At 45.7% G+C, this 17,208-nt stretch overlaps 1 protein-coding gene and 1 pseudogene across 3 annotated transcripts in view; one reads left to right on the forward strand and one right to left on the reverse strand.

The window, feature by feature from the left end:
- LY9 (lymphocyte antigen 9) overlaps positions 1-17,208 on the reverse strand; it is a 58,962-nt gene that overhangs the window by 33,567 nt on the left and 8,187 nt on the right. The window lies entirely within an intron of this gene.
- LOC116472447 (uncharacterized) lies at positions 799-15,469 on the forward strand (annotated as a pseudogene).

Consider the following 17,208-nt stretch of genomic DNA (forward strand, 5'->3'; position numbering starts at 1 on the left):
TGCTTATTGTTTTTAGCTGTGAAGTTTGGGGCAATTTGTTACACAGCAACAGATAACTAATACAGTGACCCAATACATTTTCTGTTTTGCTCAAGGCAGTTTGTGCTAGCTTTCTGTCACATGCAGTGAATGACTTTTAAAAAGCATCAGGGAGACTGCAATGGGGGTGGACATCGTATGTGACAGTGTAGAGGTGACTGAGTTGAAAAGGTAGGCAGGAGAATGGCATGATTCCCTATATCCTGACTTGGGAAGTTGTCTTTTTCTCCTCCTTCTTCTTGTCAGTAGTGTAATAGCTGACCATGCTGTAGTTTGTGTTTTGGGCTTCAGGTCATTTGTTTACTTAGGCTGTAACATTAAGGGGACTTGGCAGGAAAACTTGAGGCTGGCAGAGTGTGTAGTTTTAGCTAATATTCGATGAAAGCTTACAGAGTGCTAGTCCATCTTCTGACACTTTAACATATTCACTCATTTGATCTTACAATAGTTTTATGAGATATCTTTTATCACCCCTATTCTATAAATGAGAAAACTGAGGTGGAGAGGGGTTAAATAGCGTACTATAAGTTTTATAGTTAGTAAGGACTTGAACCCAGGAAGTCTGGGTTCAAAGGAAGAAGGGAGAGAGAGAGAGGAACCATTAAGATAATAGGCTTCTGTCCACGGAAAGCATCTTTAGAGGCTGGTCATGATCTGATGTTGCACAATATTGAAAGTGACAGAATCTTGAAAATCTTTAAATTTTGTGCACTAGGAGAGTGTCTTGTTTCACTCTAGCCTTGGTCCTGTGACTAGAACATGGGCTGTCTAGAGGGGATTGCAGGACTTACAGTCAGGAGAGGTTACCAGAGCCCAGATAAAGCATCCTGTTACCAAGCTAAAGGCAACAAGAATCCAGTAGGAGTAGGAAGCTTCCTGGAGCTGCAGAGTGGAGGGAGAATGGGTGGAAGGGATGAGCCTGGGGATGAGAAGACAGGTGCGGAAGCTATTGAAGGAGTCTGGGTACAGAGCATGAGATCAGGAACAGTCTGCATGGGAGGCGAGGGCAAAGGCAGAAGGGAATTCAGAGAGATTGGTAATAATAAAAATCATCACTAACATTTATTGGGTAATTACTATGAGTGAGACTGTGTGTTTAGAACTTTACATATGTTTTCTCCTTTAATCCTAAGATAGACTCTATTTGGATGATACTCCGATTATCCCCATTTTAGAGATGAGGAAACTGAGATTTAGGAAAGTAACATCACTGAAATGACCTCCTTTGAAGTTGTGACCATAGGAGGACACAGTCTTATGATACACAAAATCCAATTTAAGTATTATCATTTAAGTATAGTAAAACCTAAATTAATATAAATTTTGGTACAATGCATTTGTTAAGTGTGCCCTGTCCTCACGTGGGCAGGGCTAATATTCTCATCAGGACAGGGAGGCAAAGGCACTAGCATTGAGAATCAGGGAGCAACATCCAGTGATGTTGGCCCTGGGCGTCTCCAGTGTTGTCTTTCTCAGTATCCTTCAACCAGCCTAGCAAATGGGTGCGACTGGAAAATTTTTGAAATCCCTGCTACTGTCCTGGGAGTCCAGCCAGCTACAGGCCCAGAATCACCCCCGTCAACTGGGCATTGCCTCCAGGTAGCATCAGACTCCAGCCTGGGTTGAGATTTGGGTCTGGCAGCCACAACCACATACTCAGCTGTGTTGCTTCACCACCAGCCCCCAACCAACCCTTCATTCACTGTGCAATTAAGACGACCCTGCATTTTACACAGTTGCATTTTTTGGACTTTATTTTTAATGTTGTATTGACTTGCAGTATATATATGCTACTACAGATTGGAAGAATATGAAAGACTGTAGAATTTTGACAAGCTCAAAGCTTTTTACACTTAGATGAAAAGACAAATATATCGTAGGAGCTAAAGAAATTCAACATCAAATCAACTGCTGCAGCCACAGTAGAGGGAAGAATTAGGGAATGTCACAGTGTTCAAGTGGAATCTAGGAATATAGGCTATGAGACCAGCCTTTTAGAGGGTAGCAACAAAGCAAGCAAAAAGGGGTGCTGCCAGCTGGGCGCAGTGGCTCACACCTGTAATCCCAGCACTTTGGGAGGCCAAGGTGGGCAGATCACGTGAGGTCAGGAGCTCAGGACCAGCCTGACCAACGTGGAGAAACCCTGTCTCTATTAAAAATACAAAATTATTGGGAGGCGGAGGAGGGCAGATCACGAGGTCAGGAGATCGAGACCATCCTGGCTAACATGGTGAAACCCCGTCTCTACTAAAAAAAAAAAAAAAAAAACAAAAAATTAGCCGGGCGTGGTGGCATGCGCCTGTAATCCCAGCTACTGGGGAGGCTGAGGAAGGAGAATCGCTTGAACCTGGGAGGCGGAGGTTGCGGTGAGCCGAGATTGTGCCATTGCACTGCAGCCTGGGCAACAAGAGCAAAACTCTGTCTCAAAAAAAAGGGGTGCTGGTAATACCATTAGTTAACATGTCAGTGATATTTCTGGTCATTAAGCAACTTTAGCTAATTGAGAAGGTACCCCAAGAAATGGCTGTAAATGGGATGACATAATTGTTTCTTTTGTGGTTATGAATCTTTCAATCCTGGGAAAATAAGGAATACAAAATAGAAATGTTCAAGGTAATCAGTTAATATTTTTTAAGTATATGTAATGTTTGAGGAAATTTAGTTCATCAAAATTGTAGTAAACTTTGTTGCCATGGTTTGAATGTATTTGTCCCTCCAAAATTCATGTGTTGGAAACTTTTTTTTTTTAATGAGACGGAGTCTTACTCTGTCACCCAGGTTGGAGTGTAGTGGTGCAATCTCGGCTCACTGCAACCTTTGCCTCTTGGGTTCAAGTGATTCTCCTGCCTCAGCCTCCCGAGTAGCTGGGACTACAGGCACGTGCCACCACACCTGACTAATTTTGTATTTTTAGTAGAGACAGGGTTTCACTATGTTGGCCAGGCTGGTCTCCAACTCCCAACCACAAGTGATCCACCTGCCTCGGCCTCCCAAAGTGCTGGGATTACAGGCGTGAGCCACTGTGCCTGTCCTATATGTTGGAACTTAAACCCCAAAGCAATAGTATTGAGAGGTGGGGCCTTTTGGGAAATGATTAAGTCATGAGCACTCTGCCTTCATATATGGGATTAATGCCCTTATAAAAGAGACTTTAGAGAGTTATCTGGCCCTTTCTTGCCCTTCCTCTCTTCTGCCATGTGAAGACAGTGTTGATCTCCTCTGGAGGATGCAGCAACAAGGCCCCACCTTGGAAGCAGAGAGTGAGCCATAACCAGACCAAGAGTCTGCTGGCACCTTGATCTTGGACTTCCCAGCTTCCAGAACTATAAGAAATAAATTTCCACTACTTATAAATTGCCCAGTTTAAGATATTTTTGTTATAGCAGCCAGAATGAACTGAAATATTTGTGTTTCTTATTTGAACTATGTAATTGACTTACATTTGTGCATTTGTGATTTTATTTGGAAATCTTAATTTACATTAAGTATTGAATAATTTAAGACAGCTTAAGAATTACCACACTTATAAGTTTAATGTATTAGGTTTACAAGCCTTTGAGTATTTCGGAAGGTTTATTTGCTGATTAAAATACTTTAAAACAAAACTAAATATATTACATTTATTAGTTAGAATAATAAGGGAATCAAATTATAAATTTGTAAAGTGAGTCAAATTATTATTATTATTATTATTAATTATTATTATTATTTTATTTTATTTTGAGACAGGATGTTGCTCTGTGACCAAGGTTGAAGTGCAGCAGATCTCGGCTCACTGCAACTTTTGCTTCCCTGCTCAAGTGATCCTCCAGCCTCAGCCTCCTGAGTAGCTGGGACCACAGTCATGAGCCACCATGCCCGGCTCATTTTTGTATTTCTTGTAGAGATGGGGTTTCACCATGTTGCTCAGGCTGGTCTCAAACTCCTGATCTCGAAGTGATCAGCTTGCCTCGGCCTCCCAAAGTGCTAGGATTCCAGGTGTGAGCCACCTGGAATCTTATTAATCTTATTAATAGATTAATTAATAAGTTAATCTTAATTAATTAATAGATTAATTGATAAGTTAATCTTATTAATAGTCCTCAAGAAGGGTAGTTAAAACTTGCCTAATTTGTAAGCAGAACAGTAAGATTTGTAAGCTGAACTGAACTTAAGGCTGACTTAGGTTTTAAATTTATTTATTTAATAAATTGAATATGAGTTCTTAAAAGCAATATGGCCTATGAATAAATTTTTATGTGCAAAAACCATCTTCAAGGAAATAAATTATAATGGAGAACTCCTAACTCTTATTGATTGGCAGGTAGTTTGCCAAGGTCACACAACTAGCAAGCAGCAGAGGCAGGATTCAAACCAGAAAGCCTCATACCCAACCAGAAAGTAAAACCGCCTGCATTACTTTATTTTTTATTGACACAAATTTTCTTTCCCACTAGACTGTAAGCAACATGGTTGCAGACACTTCCTTTCATCTCTGTATCCCCAGTCCTTAGCACAGAGCCTTTGTGGCACCTAGCAGGACCTTAACAAATACACACTGAATGAAGGAGCGAGGAGAGCAGCGGGGGAACAGTATCCTGGCGTCCAGGAGGAGAGAGTATTTCAAGTGTCAAATGCCACAGGCAGTTGTGTTAGCCAGGGATCTTCAGAGAAACCATGCCTTGAATATATATATTGTTTCCTTTTTTCTCTTTTAATAGGAATTGGCTCACATGATTATGGAGGCTGAGAGGTCTCATGATCTGGTGACTGCAAGCTGGAGTACCAGGGAAGCTGGTGGTGTAGGTCCCGGCCTGAGTCAGAAGTCCTGAGAACTGGGAGGCCGGTAGTACAATTGTCCTGACCCATAACCACAGGCCTGATGTCCAACAGCAAGAGGGAATGGATGTCCTAGCACCATCCTAGCCTGGGGCTTCAGGGAGGCCTTTCCCAAGGTGGTGATGACTGGAGATGGGCAACAGGAGGGTGTTAGGTTGAGGTAGGTGAGGTAGATGACAGAGACTAGGGCAATCCAATCAGTAAGGTGGCCTGAGGGAGTAGAGCTGCATTTACAAAAATGGCAAATCCCAAGGGGACTTCTTTAGAAGCAGTCTGTGGTGACCGGAGTCCAAGCTGTGAGACTTGGTGACAGAGTGCGGCCAGGTAGGTTGGCAAGGCACAAGCCAATCATGAAGGGCCTTGTCCACGAGGACTTTGACCCCAGACTTTAGCCTTGTGGGGGTGGTACACTCCTGAGGGGTTTAAAGCAAGGCTGTGATGTCACCGGCATTGGCTTTTAAGTAGCTCGTTCAGGCGCTTCTTACCCTTCTTTCTTTTGCGTCCCCTCATCTTCATATCTTGTGACACATAAACCACATGTGATTAAAGTGGTGACACTAAAAACAGGAGCTGGTAGTAGGCTGACATTTACGCATGCATAGTCTGTCATCTGCTGCCATGTGACAAGTAGTTCTGCAGGTGCACTTTATGGCCCATTCTCTACCATGGTTCTTGCTCATCCTTGGTCTTTTCATAGGTAAGTCCACCCCTCCACTGCCTCCCAGGCTCGTCTATTTGCTGCATACACTGGTTTACTCTAGGAATGTGTAATTTTCATTGAGGTGCTGCCTCTATGGGAGCCAGGCTCTGTGTGTGTGTGTGTGTGTGTGTGTGTGTGTGTGTGTGCACGTGAGTCTGTGCCCATGTGCTATAATCTCAGGTCACGCAGCTCTAGACGGTGTCCTTGTGACCCTCACATCTCTGACTAATGTATCACAAGGAGTCTGAGCATTTCCAGAGAGGCTGAATTGTGGAGGCATGAGATGGAGGATCAGCCACAGTCAGTTCCAAGACGCATGTAGTCTGCATCATGCCATTTCAGTCATGTTTCCAGAGATGTCCAGGTTTTTAAAGACCTGTGGGGATGTAGTGCCTTGGGATTTGTGTTTTGTATCTGGTCCTCCTGCATCTCTTTCCCCTTCCTCCCTCTCCTGCCAGCCGCTGGGAGTCACCCTTCACCCTCAGTTGGGCCTTTCATGTCCCATAAGTGGTTTCAGTGGGGGAGTTCAAGCCTGGTAATTCCTGTCCCTGTGGATTCTCACTGCTCACCTCTAAGTACCTGAGAGATGGCAGGGAGATGGGCCTGGGACTTGGAGGCTAGGGGAACACAGATCTTGAGATATTCATGATGAGGCGACAGGTTCTACTCTTAGTCTCCAGAGTTTCAAGCTTTCACTTTTATTCTCCATCAGGGGAAAACCAGCACGTTCTATTTTTAGAGTCACCTGCGTTCAGGGTTGTTTTCACCCCAGCCTTTAGGGCTCTCCTTTAACAAACTGATGAATCCCCTAGATGTGTTTAAACCTTGATAGTTCATCAAGAACTTTAACTTAAATCTTTAAAAATGTGATCCCTGGCTGGGTGCAGCGGCTCACACATGTAATCCCAGCACTTTGGGAGGCCGAGGCAGGCGGATCACCTGAGTTTGGGAGTTTGAGACCAGCCTGATCAACATGGAGAAACCCAATCTCTACTAAAAAATACAAAATTAACCAGGCATGGTGGTGCATGCCTGTAATCCCAACTACTCGGGAGGCTGAGGCAGGAGAATTACTTGAACCCAGGAGGCGGAGGTTGTGGTGAGCTGAGATCGTGCCATTGCACTCCAGCCTGGGCAACAAGAGCAAAATTCCATCTCAAAAAAAAAAAAAAAAAAAAGTGATCCCTGTAACAGTCTTGTGATATGGATAAGGCAGGTAGCATTTCACCCATTTTATAGATGATAGACTGAGGCTCAGAGAGATCACGTGGCATCTTCCGGTGATCTGCGAAACTGAAAGTCAGCACAGCCCAACTGTAGAAACGTAGGAGCAACAAGGAGTGTCTCAGAGAACCACAGTGTCCCTGACCAAAGACAGAACTGAAACCAAGAAGCTGGATACTGCAATGTTTCTCACACCTGCGCTTTTCCTCTTCCTCTGTGGAGCATGCGTATCGGTGTTCTCCTCCCTCCACAGCATCTGGGCCAGGCCCTTGGTAGTCACTGAGCACAGGGGCATCTCTCGGGCCCATGGCAAGAGAATGAGCCAGACAAGTGTGGCCTTAAAAATGTTCACAGTCCCTCAGTTCAGTTCTAGAAACATCAGTTAAGTCCTCTTGTGTGCCAGGTCCTATGCTGTATGTGGCTAGGGAAAAGCGGGTGCCAGTGTGACACAGGAAAGAATTTGGCATGGGAAGGCCTGCTGCTGGCAGCTGGTGTAGTAAACAGAGCCTTGATTCTGGGGACAGACACACCTGGGTTTTAACCTGTACTCTGCTGTTCCTAGCTGGTGACTTTGGGCAAGTTCCTTAAGCTCTTTGAGTCTCATGGTCTTCCATCTATAAAGTGGAGATAAAAGAATACCTACCTTACAAGTTTGTTGGAAGGGTTAAGGAAAGTAATGTGCGTAATATGCTTGGCAAAGTGTCTGGCTTTTGGGATTTGTGCCCTGCATTTGATCCTTGTCTGTCTCTTTCCCCTCCTCCCTTGAATCCAGAAACAGGATTCACTGGATTCCCCCAACTACACCTAACTATGAGGCTAAACCGCTGGCCTTACTTTACCTTGTTACTCAGATATTAATTCCCTCCCAACTTCTCTCCGTGGGTTGCTCATGGGCTTTAGGGAAAGACACACAGCAGAGCTATTTGTATGAGGCAGAATGAAGTAAATGCTCGAAACAAAACAACTCAACAAAAGCACAGGCCAAAGGAAACTAAGGGGAAGGCATGGCTGAACCAGAAGTATGGAGCTCAGATAAGGCTGTAACAAGGAAGCAGAATGGAAACCGGGCTAGCGAGTTACCACACTAGAGGGTGCAAGCCGGGGGCAAAGCCGCTTGTTCCAGGTGGAATACCTCCAGCTTAGGTTTCAGGCCTGGGCTGTATTTGGGGAGAGGAATATCTATCTGGTGTCAGCAACACCCTGTGTGAGATGCTTCCTGCTGCCCACTCCAGGCAGAGCCAGAATAGTTAGTTCCATGGAAGAACATAACATTGGGCCAGCCAGTGGACTCTGGTGAGTGCATCAGGACACTGCATGTCCCCTGGCTTGGCGCACACACCCTCAAAAGACAGCAAACACCCTCCCACTCCTCGTGACCACAGCTATTGTCACAGGACCCCTCAGTTCAGCTTGGCAAAGAGCCTCATTGCCCAGCCTAAGAAGCAGTTATGTAGCCAGTGCTTCCAGATTCCAATTTCAAATCAGACCCTAGATCCCATGCTGCCTTTTCTCTCTATACACAGCTATATAGAGAGAAAAGTGTGTAGTAGACCTTGGTCAGCTTCAGCATTTCTGCCTCCTGGGACTGCATGTCTGTGCTGCAGAAATACTCTGACAGAGATAGGTCATGCTACTGAGGAGTGGTTTTCAAAATTGCTCTACAAAAGTTCTGACTGGTTTTGGTGAGGATGCAAACAAGGTGCACTCACTAATTTATTCCAGTGATGTAAAGTGTCTTTAATAATACTAATAGTGGATTGAAGTGAATTATAATAATTCACAATACTTACAGTGAATACTAATAATGAATAGTATTTACTTGCATTATTTCATTTAACCCTCACAAAATCCTAGAAGATGGCCTTTCCTGTTTTTCACAGGTAAGAAACCGAGATTCAGAGAGTTTTAGCACCCGCCCAAGATCACACAGCTAGTACCTGGTAGAGCAAGTTTGAACTCGGGCAGTCTGACTGGTTCCCCAGTGCTTACACTCTTCTCTTAAGTATAGGCTGGAATCCCAACAGCTGCCCCTTGAGCACCCTTAAACTGGCTTGGCCAGCACACCACAAGTTCTCCTGCTCTAGAAAGATGTGTTCCCAGGAATCCTGGCTAGGCCTCAGAGGATGTGACATCTGTTTCAGAAGTGGCTGGACAAAGCCTTCTGGGGATGTGGTCTCTAGCAAGTCACCTAAATTCTTTGTCACTGTTTTCCCATCTATAAAATGGGGATAACAATCCCCTCTCAGGCCTGTTGTGACCTTCTGGCATAGTCAGGCTACTCCCTGAAGCTTCTGTTCTGTGTCTGCAGGACCAGGGACTTCCAGAGGGACCACAGCACCCCTGGTGGTCACTGGGACCTAGGAGGATCTGTCATTCTGCCCCTGCAGCCGCTCTGGACAGCAGGTGGCGACCATCTCCTGGATATTGCGTTCAGTCCCCAAGGAGATCGCCACAGTAACCATGGGAGAAGCTGGGGGCCCAGACATCTTTTACCAAGCGGAAACCTGGTCCTCGGGTCGCTTGAGTGTCATGGGTCCAGGTTTATCCCTGCATGCAGATCAGCAACCTGAGCTGGGAGGATACAGGGCCCTACCGAGCCCATGTTAACCTGAGGATTTCCTGCAGCACCCTCACCTGGGAGTACCATCTGCAAGTCTATAGTGAGTGTCTTAGAGATGGCAGCAGTGGGTGAGGCAGTGTCAGCCTCTCAGTCATTTCTACAGCTTTAGTAACATTCGCAATTTGCAAGACTAATTTATGTGCACTGTTTTGTTTTTTGTTTTTAAAGATATGTAAGTTAGAGTTGCCTGAGAGAAACTCCTGAAAAATGTCAAGCCTCAGGACCTACCCTAGACCACCTGAAGCAGAGTTCTTGGGACAGTAGTGGTCAGAGAATGGGATTTCAGGCCCTGAGAACTGAGTTTTTCCACAACCTCCTCTTGTGGCCTGGAGCTTCCTCATTACTAAAATGGGAACAATTCCTTCTTGTGAGAGTGAAAACATATGAAAGTGCTTTGGAAAGGCCTATGCAGATGCAGAGGGATGCTCTTATCAAATTCCTTAAAGAAATTTAAAAAAATTTTTAGCAGGAGAAACTACAAAGGAAGCAATGAGGTGGGTATCAAGCACACACAGCACCGAGAATGGCCTATGAAAGATGCTACGCTGAGCCACTTTGAGATTCAGACAGTTGATTATTCATATAATGAATGGAAGAGTAGCCAAGGGTTCCAGATCCCTGGGCACTTGTCCCACACCAGAAAAGATGACATTGAAACAGAAGGGGCCAGATGGCTGCAGTGGGAGCCGTGGAATACCCGGACGCCGAGGGGCCAATTCTACCTTCAGCAAAGAGGACTTAGAGACCGCAGCTGTGTTCTGAGGACAGGAAGTCCCATACTGCATCAGAACCCCAGGGGCCAGGGGAAATAGTCTCATGACAGCCTCCCAGGGGAGATGGCTTCAAGGCTGTGCCTCACACACCACCTGAACTCTCGTGTTCTGGGTGGATCAAGGCATTTTGCCAAGACCCAGTTTAGCAGAGGTTGAAACCTTTGCCTGAGAGAGATGTGCAAGGTCTCGGGGTGCTATGGCAGAGCCGTTTCCCTGCAGTGAGCGAGGGGGACAGGTGATGAGTGAGGATGGACATGGGAAGGCCGGCAGAGAACCTTCGCAGACATTTTTCTTGGATTCTGTGATAGGAAATCTTCCTATTAGATGAAGGCACTCTTTTAGTGGAGTTGATGGGGCTGCTCTCTGGTCAGGTCCACATGGCTGGGGAGAAGGCGTGTCTGCCATAAATCAGGCCTGGGCTGGCTATGGCCTGCTTCTCACAACAGGACCAGGGCACAATGGAAGTGGGTTGCTGGGACCTGCGCTTGGGTTGCTCACTGGGGTAGGGTGGTCCCAAAGCTGGTGGGAGAGGCCCTTTGGCCTCTCTGATAGTCATTCTGATAGCACTAACTTAGTGTGGTATGGTGTCAGGTGGATTCTGGGTAGAGGATAGGGTTGTGCCAACCCGTCAAGGGTGGGGTCTTCCAGAGAGCACTTCTCTCTCTGGGCTGACATCCCAATGGCAAGGCGGTGCTAATGGTCAGGCTCCATCCTTCACAGGGTGTTTCCCGTCACTGCAGCCTCACAATAGCCCTGCCAGTATGCAGGTCAGGAGTTTTCATTTCTAGGAAGGAAATTGAATCTTAGAAAGGGAAAACAAGACACCTATGACATGGACTAGAAAGTGGCAGATTTGGGAATCGAACTCAGGTATCCCGATGCTGTACCCTGTGCCTTCGTTCTCTGGGTTTCTGGTATGTCACCATATTTATTGGATGAGAAAAGGGCCAATAGAATTCAAAGGGCTTGCATCCCAGGGCCTGATCTATAGGAGACACATTGGGGAGAGCCAGCAGCAAGGTACCCACCCATGGGAATGTCCAGGCTGCCTTCTCCTGGGGGACACGCTGGGCCTGTGTGGTCCTACTTCGCACAGTTGAGCTGCCCCTGGGGCTGCAGTCGTGTGGGCCACAGGGCTGAGGCTGAGTAGCAGAGTAGCCTTGTTCTATGCAATATGACTTTGTTGAGTCTGTTTCAGGCCTGGTGTCTGCAGCTGCTCTTCTCGCCTCCCCCAAATCCTCCTGGGTCTGGCCTGGGAGGCTGGAGGACAAATAATGGCGATGTGGACACCTCAAGCACTTAAGAATATCTGGGTCATGGCCCTGGGGCAAGAGGAGACGGGGAGCAGGTCCAAGGGAGTGCAAGGGAGTGGGAGAAACCTCAAAGGCACACAGCCACCTCCTCTGGGACTCTTGATCAACACCTGGAAGCTCAGTGTATGCTGCAGAGCCCCCTACGGGGAAAATATGTAATTACAACACAGCTCCGTGCTTGCTATTCAGGGCAGGGTTGGGAACCTCAGTTTTGGGGTCGAATTCACTGGATTTGGGTTTTGGCTTTACCACTTAACTAGATGAGACTTTGGGCAGGTTATCTAAGCATTCCGAGCCTGTGAAATGGAGTTGATATAACATCTTCCCTGTCTAGTTCATGGAGTTGTTCTGGAAATCAACTGAGATATTAAGTGACATGGCCTTACATAGCACAAAGTTCTGGAACAGATGTGGGCAGATCCTGCCTCTGCTGTTCCTTCTGTGTATTCAAGGTGATGCAAGGTTTGGGCACCAATGCCGTGCATTTTCTGTCCTGTGAAGTGGAGGCCCAGAGCAGTTTCCCAGTCCTCAGTTTATTCCCTCTTGCACACACAGAGCAGCTGGCCTGGCCTCATGTCACACTGAGCTCCAGGATTAGTGAGGATGGATGCTGCATCGTCACTCTCATATGTCATTGACATGTGTGGCAGAGAGCAGAGGAGGCAGTGTGACTTACAGCTGGACACCCCTGGGACCCCAGACTGTTGTTGAGTCCTGTGGAGGGTCTGTCCTCAGTGTCTCCTTGAGGCTTGGGGACAGTGCTCTAACTTTTACCTGCGTGGTCAAGAATCCATTCAGTAACAGCAGCTCCCACCCTATCTCAGTGCCTCACTTCTGCATAGGTACCTGGCTCCTCAGTCTGCCCAGGGGCCTGAGCAGCTCTGGGGTTTACAGAGAGGGTGGAAGAAGAAGTCCTGGTTCCCTTCAGACCCTGGGGCAAGGGGGCTAACACCGTTGGGAGCGTGGGAGTCTGGGGTGGGTGGGTGTTGGTCTGTGTGGTCATGGCAGTGGGAGGAGAAGACCCACTGGAGCTGGTGGAGAGGCTGGAGGGACTCACACGGGAGGAGCTGGATGGAGCCTGTGGCTTTCCTGACTGGGTGGGGAGACACTGACACTGAGGTTGTGGGTTCTCTTCTTTGTCTACAGGGTCAGGAACACTGGGAGAGGATACAGTGGGGAAGATATCCTTGGGGAGTTGGCCACTCGGCCCCTGGAGGTCCCAGCAGAGCAAGAGGTAGAAAGTGTTACATGGAGCTCTTGAGAGCGTGTTGCTGTTTTACAACAAGGACGAACAGGCAAACCAGTTCTGGTTCCTGAGACTCAGGGACCCTACAGTGGATGACTGAGCATTCCCCACCACAGCTACTCTCTTCAGATCAGCCCCCTGAGGGTGCAGGACTATAAGCTTATAAGCCTGGGTAACTCTGCATACTTCCTCAATCATTATCACCAGGGATTTCACCCTGCTTCTCTATGGTAAGGAGGGCTGGAGGGCCCCACATTTGAAATTGAGCTTTCCTCTACCCTATTTGGCCAGACCAGAGCCTTCTCATAGCTCAAGCTTTCCCTTCTTGGTTCAGAGAGGCTGCAGGAGCTGAACGTCTTTGCCAGCTCCCAGATCATGAAGGATGGGACCTGCTTCATCACCCGGCCTGCTCCCTGGAACAGGCTGGAGAGAATGTGCAGAACAACTGGGAGCCTCCCAGTCATGGGGCAGTTGTGTCCCATGGGGGGACCACTCTCAGTGTCCCCTGGATATCTGGGGAAAGTGAGAGCTACCACTGCACTGCCAGGAACCCCATCAGCCAGAGCTCCAGCTCCGTCCTTACCAGACCCCTTTGCTCAGGTAATGTTTTTCCTTCTCTGACTCTCTTCTTCCTGGCAAGCCTTGGTCTCGTTTCTTAGCATCCCTGCCTCTCTTCCTCTTGGATCCAGGAGCAATTGAAGAAAGGGAGGAGCCAGATTAGTTGGCAGCAGGAAGTGTCTCTGGGGTAGCAGGAGACGAGGGCTCTGGAGCCACCATCCCAGGGCCCGCTTCGGTCCACCTTTTCTCTGTTGGCCTCGGTCCTCTGTGCCTGACCTGCTGCAGACTCAGCAAGGCATTCAGCTCATTCTTGGGACTCCCTGAGGAAAAGTGCTGCCTCACCCACACTCAACCCTGCACTGCCCACTGAGGAGAGCTTTGAAACCCCTTGTCTGTGTTCTCAGAGAGGCGTTACCACCTCCCCTTGCCTAGAGGTGCTCTGAGAGACACTTGAGACTGTGCTCTTCTGGCAGGCAAGGGGAGGCCTCTCATGGCGTCCCTGGTCCCATTTGGCTTAGTCACAGGTCATGGCTGGAAACTGTCTTAGTCCAAACATATCCTGTCTCTCCTCTTCTCAGTTGCCTTCTGAAACAGTTGTCTTTCCTGACTCCAGATCTTCAATCATTCATTTTTTACCCGCTTGCTGCTGGTCTGCCCCTCCAGCTACATCTTGATTGATAAATTCATTGGCCACTTTTAAATTCTATTATCCTTGGCTTCTCCCAGCACTTGACACATTAACCTGCTCTCCTTTGTCACCTGGGCTGCTCTCTCCTGGGACATCTTCCCTTAGATCAGCATCCTTCTCAGAACTGGTGCCTCAGGCCTTTCTCCACTCCCCTTGTTTTCTTTCTGTTGCCCAAGGCAGAAATGCCAGTGTCATTTAGGGCCCCTCCTCTTCCCCACCACATCCTGCCATTGCTCACCCTTTCCCTTTATTCCTTGCCTGGACCACTCCACAGACTCCTAACCACTCCTTCCTTCCTTAATCTTTTCCTTCCCAATCATCTTCCAGATTGCACTGCCAGAGGTCTAATTCTAAGTTAAGAAATGCTTGTGTTACTTTTCAGCTGAAAACCTTATGACATGAGAGGGAATGTGGAAGTGTTGATTAAAGGGTAATAGTTTCAGATAGACAGGAGGAAAAGGTTTTGAGATCTATTGCACAGAAGGTGACCATGGTCCATAATAATGTATTATATAGTTCAAAATAGCTGAGGGAGTACATTTCAAATGTCTCACCGTAAAAAACGGTAGGTAAGTGGAGATATGTTAATTAACTTGATTTAATCATGCCACATTGTATACATTATCAAAAATCACATTGTTCACCATAAATGCATGCTGCTGTGATTTGTCAATCAAAAATAGTAAATATTTTAAAAACTAAAAAAAAAGCCCTATGATGTCTGCCCACTATCTAAGGTATAAGTATTTTAACAATTGTTCATTCGTTTAAGCCACAGGTATTTACTGAGCATCTTTTATGAACTCTGTGCTGTTCTAATCATTGTAGATACAATGAAGAAGAGGTCCAGATAAATTTCTACCCTTCATGTAAATCACTGTTACAATCATCACAACCTGCACTTGACTAGCTTTTTGGCCATTTTGTCTTCCAGTCAGCCCTGGGAAATGACTTGGGGAGAGTTCTGTATTTTGTTGTACAAAGACGACATTGAATGTGTTCTGTTATGGGCTTTTTGTGTCTGTGCTCTCCACTGAACTGTGAGAAAAACACATTCTTACTGTTCTCTGCATCCTAATACACAACAAGTAATAAGTATCAAAAAATGTGGGTCTGACAAGTATTTAAAAAGCATCTGCGCTGGGTGATATGGGACACATGGAGACACCATAATTGGCTGTAGACGTTCACAGTCTCCTTCTCTCTCTACGGGGCCTGCTGGACATTTCAGCTCCACCCCCACATTCGGCTTCCTGAAGGGGCCTCCAGCCCAACCATGCCTCTGACTTGTCCTTCAAAATCATTTTCCCTGTTTCTCTGTCTTCCTCTCTTCCTTTTCTCCCAGTTCCTAACCTGTGGTCATTGTTCATTCAGCCTCCTTTCTACCCCACTCCCTGAGGAAAGAATTTCTTCCTTTTTTGATTCTGGGAGTTTTGGGGATTGAACAGATTTCACCTGGACATGTGGAGAAGCCAAGAAGAGAAGTTTGAGATGGCGGCCATCCTGTGAGACACAGAGTTAAAGAAGTTGGCATGTGGAATGCTGCCTGAGGCCAGCATTTGCTGGTGTGAGAGAAGGACATTGACAGTGATTAAGGCATAAACCCCATTTCATTTGCAAACTGAGTTCAAAATTATCAGGAAACTGCTACATGTCTTCTGTTTAAAATAATCTGTTTATGTTTTGTCGAAGTGTGTATTTAAGTGTTCAGAAAGAAAAAGGAGCTTATTTATTTAAGAAAAATTGAATGGAACATAAAAACATTGTTATTGTCACACATATATAGCATTAAGTTTTTGTTAATGTTTAAATAACTAGATTCTGCCCAGCTTCAGCTTGAATGTCATCTCCTTGGAGCAGCCTTTGGCCACTGTAGTTAAGTAGATCTTTCCTCTCATTCATAATCAACGTGTGTTTAAAAAAATAATCTGGAGGCTATTAGGCTGAGACGGCCCTAGCAATCTGGGATTCTACACAAGCAAACAGAAAACCAACTCAGAATAACTTAACCAGTCGGAAACCACCAGTTAATCTCCAAATGGGGAATTCCATTTAAGCCATCAAATATTTTCTTTCCTTCTTTTTATTTTGCATAGAGACAGGATCTAACTCTGTTGCCCAGGCTGGTCTCAAACTCCTGGTCTCAAGTGATCTTCTCACCTTGGCCCCCCAAAGTGCAGAGATTACAGGCATAGACCACCATGCCTGGCACACTTATTTGTTGGTTTACTTATTTATTGTTTATTTCCCTCACAAGATATTCAGCTCTATGAGGATAAGAACTATTTCTATATATTTTTTTCACAACTAAAAACCCAAAGGGTAAGAGTGTTTGGCTTATGATAGATACTTCAACATTTATTGAATGAATGGAAGAATGAATTGGAGTTGAGAATATTATTTCTTAAGATTTGAAGAGTATTAGTTTCAGACAGACAGGAGGAAAAGGTTTTGAGATCTATTGCACAGAAGGTGACCATGGTCCTTTTACAAGGATCTGGGGCCTACACCATTGTCTGTTTTCTCTTTCTGCTTTTGATGGAAAGAAGAAGGAAATTAAATCTTTATCCTAAGTTTCCTAGAATGCTCAACAGTTAGCAAAAGAAGAAGTTAAAATAAAAAATGTCATTTATGTTTTGTTTTGACAGCAAGCTGCTCTGCAGTGCTAGATAGGTTAATCTAGAATTTGAACCATATACAAATAACTGAACCAAAAGCAAAATGCAGGTGGGAGAGAAACTTTGAGCTTCTCTTTCTTTTTTATTACTCTCAGTTGATTAGCTCATTTCCTAGTTCATTCACAGAGAGGATTGACAAATATCACCCATTACACACAAAGCTTCCAATCAAGTAGTTAACGACTTATTTGGAAATATAAGTGGGCAGACAGGATCACAAGATATTTGGGAAAAGCCTCTAACATGAAAGACAGTCTCCAAACCAAATGAATCAGGGGAAAAAAAGAAACTTGGAAGAAAAGAGATAATACAGGGAGCAGGAGAAAATTAAATAAAATCCCTCAAACTAAATATTCTTAGAGACATATAAAAAGATTTTCACTTAAAAACAGAAACAGGGTGCCAGAATAAGAAAAACTGAAAAGTCAGAGAGTAAGAAAGAGCCCTAGTAACAATAAATACATACATAAAAAGCAGAAAACTTCTAAAATTCAATGGAAGTGTTGGAAAATCAAATGGAGAAACTCTCAGAAAGTAGAACTAAAGACAAA

The sequence above is a fragment of the Hylobates moloch genome, unplaced genomic scaffold, assembly GCF_009828535.3.
Source record: "Hylobates moloch isolate HMO894 unplaced genomic scaffold, HMol_V3 SCAFFOLD_8, whole genome shotgun sequence".
Lineage (NCBI taxonomy): Eukaryota > Metazoa > Chordata > Mammalia > Primates > Hylobatidae > Hylobates > Hylobates moloch.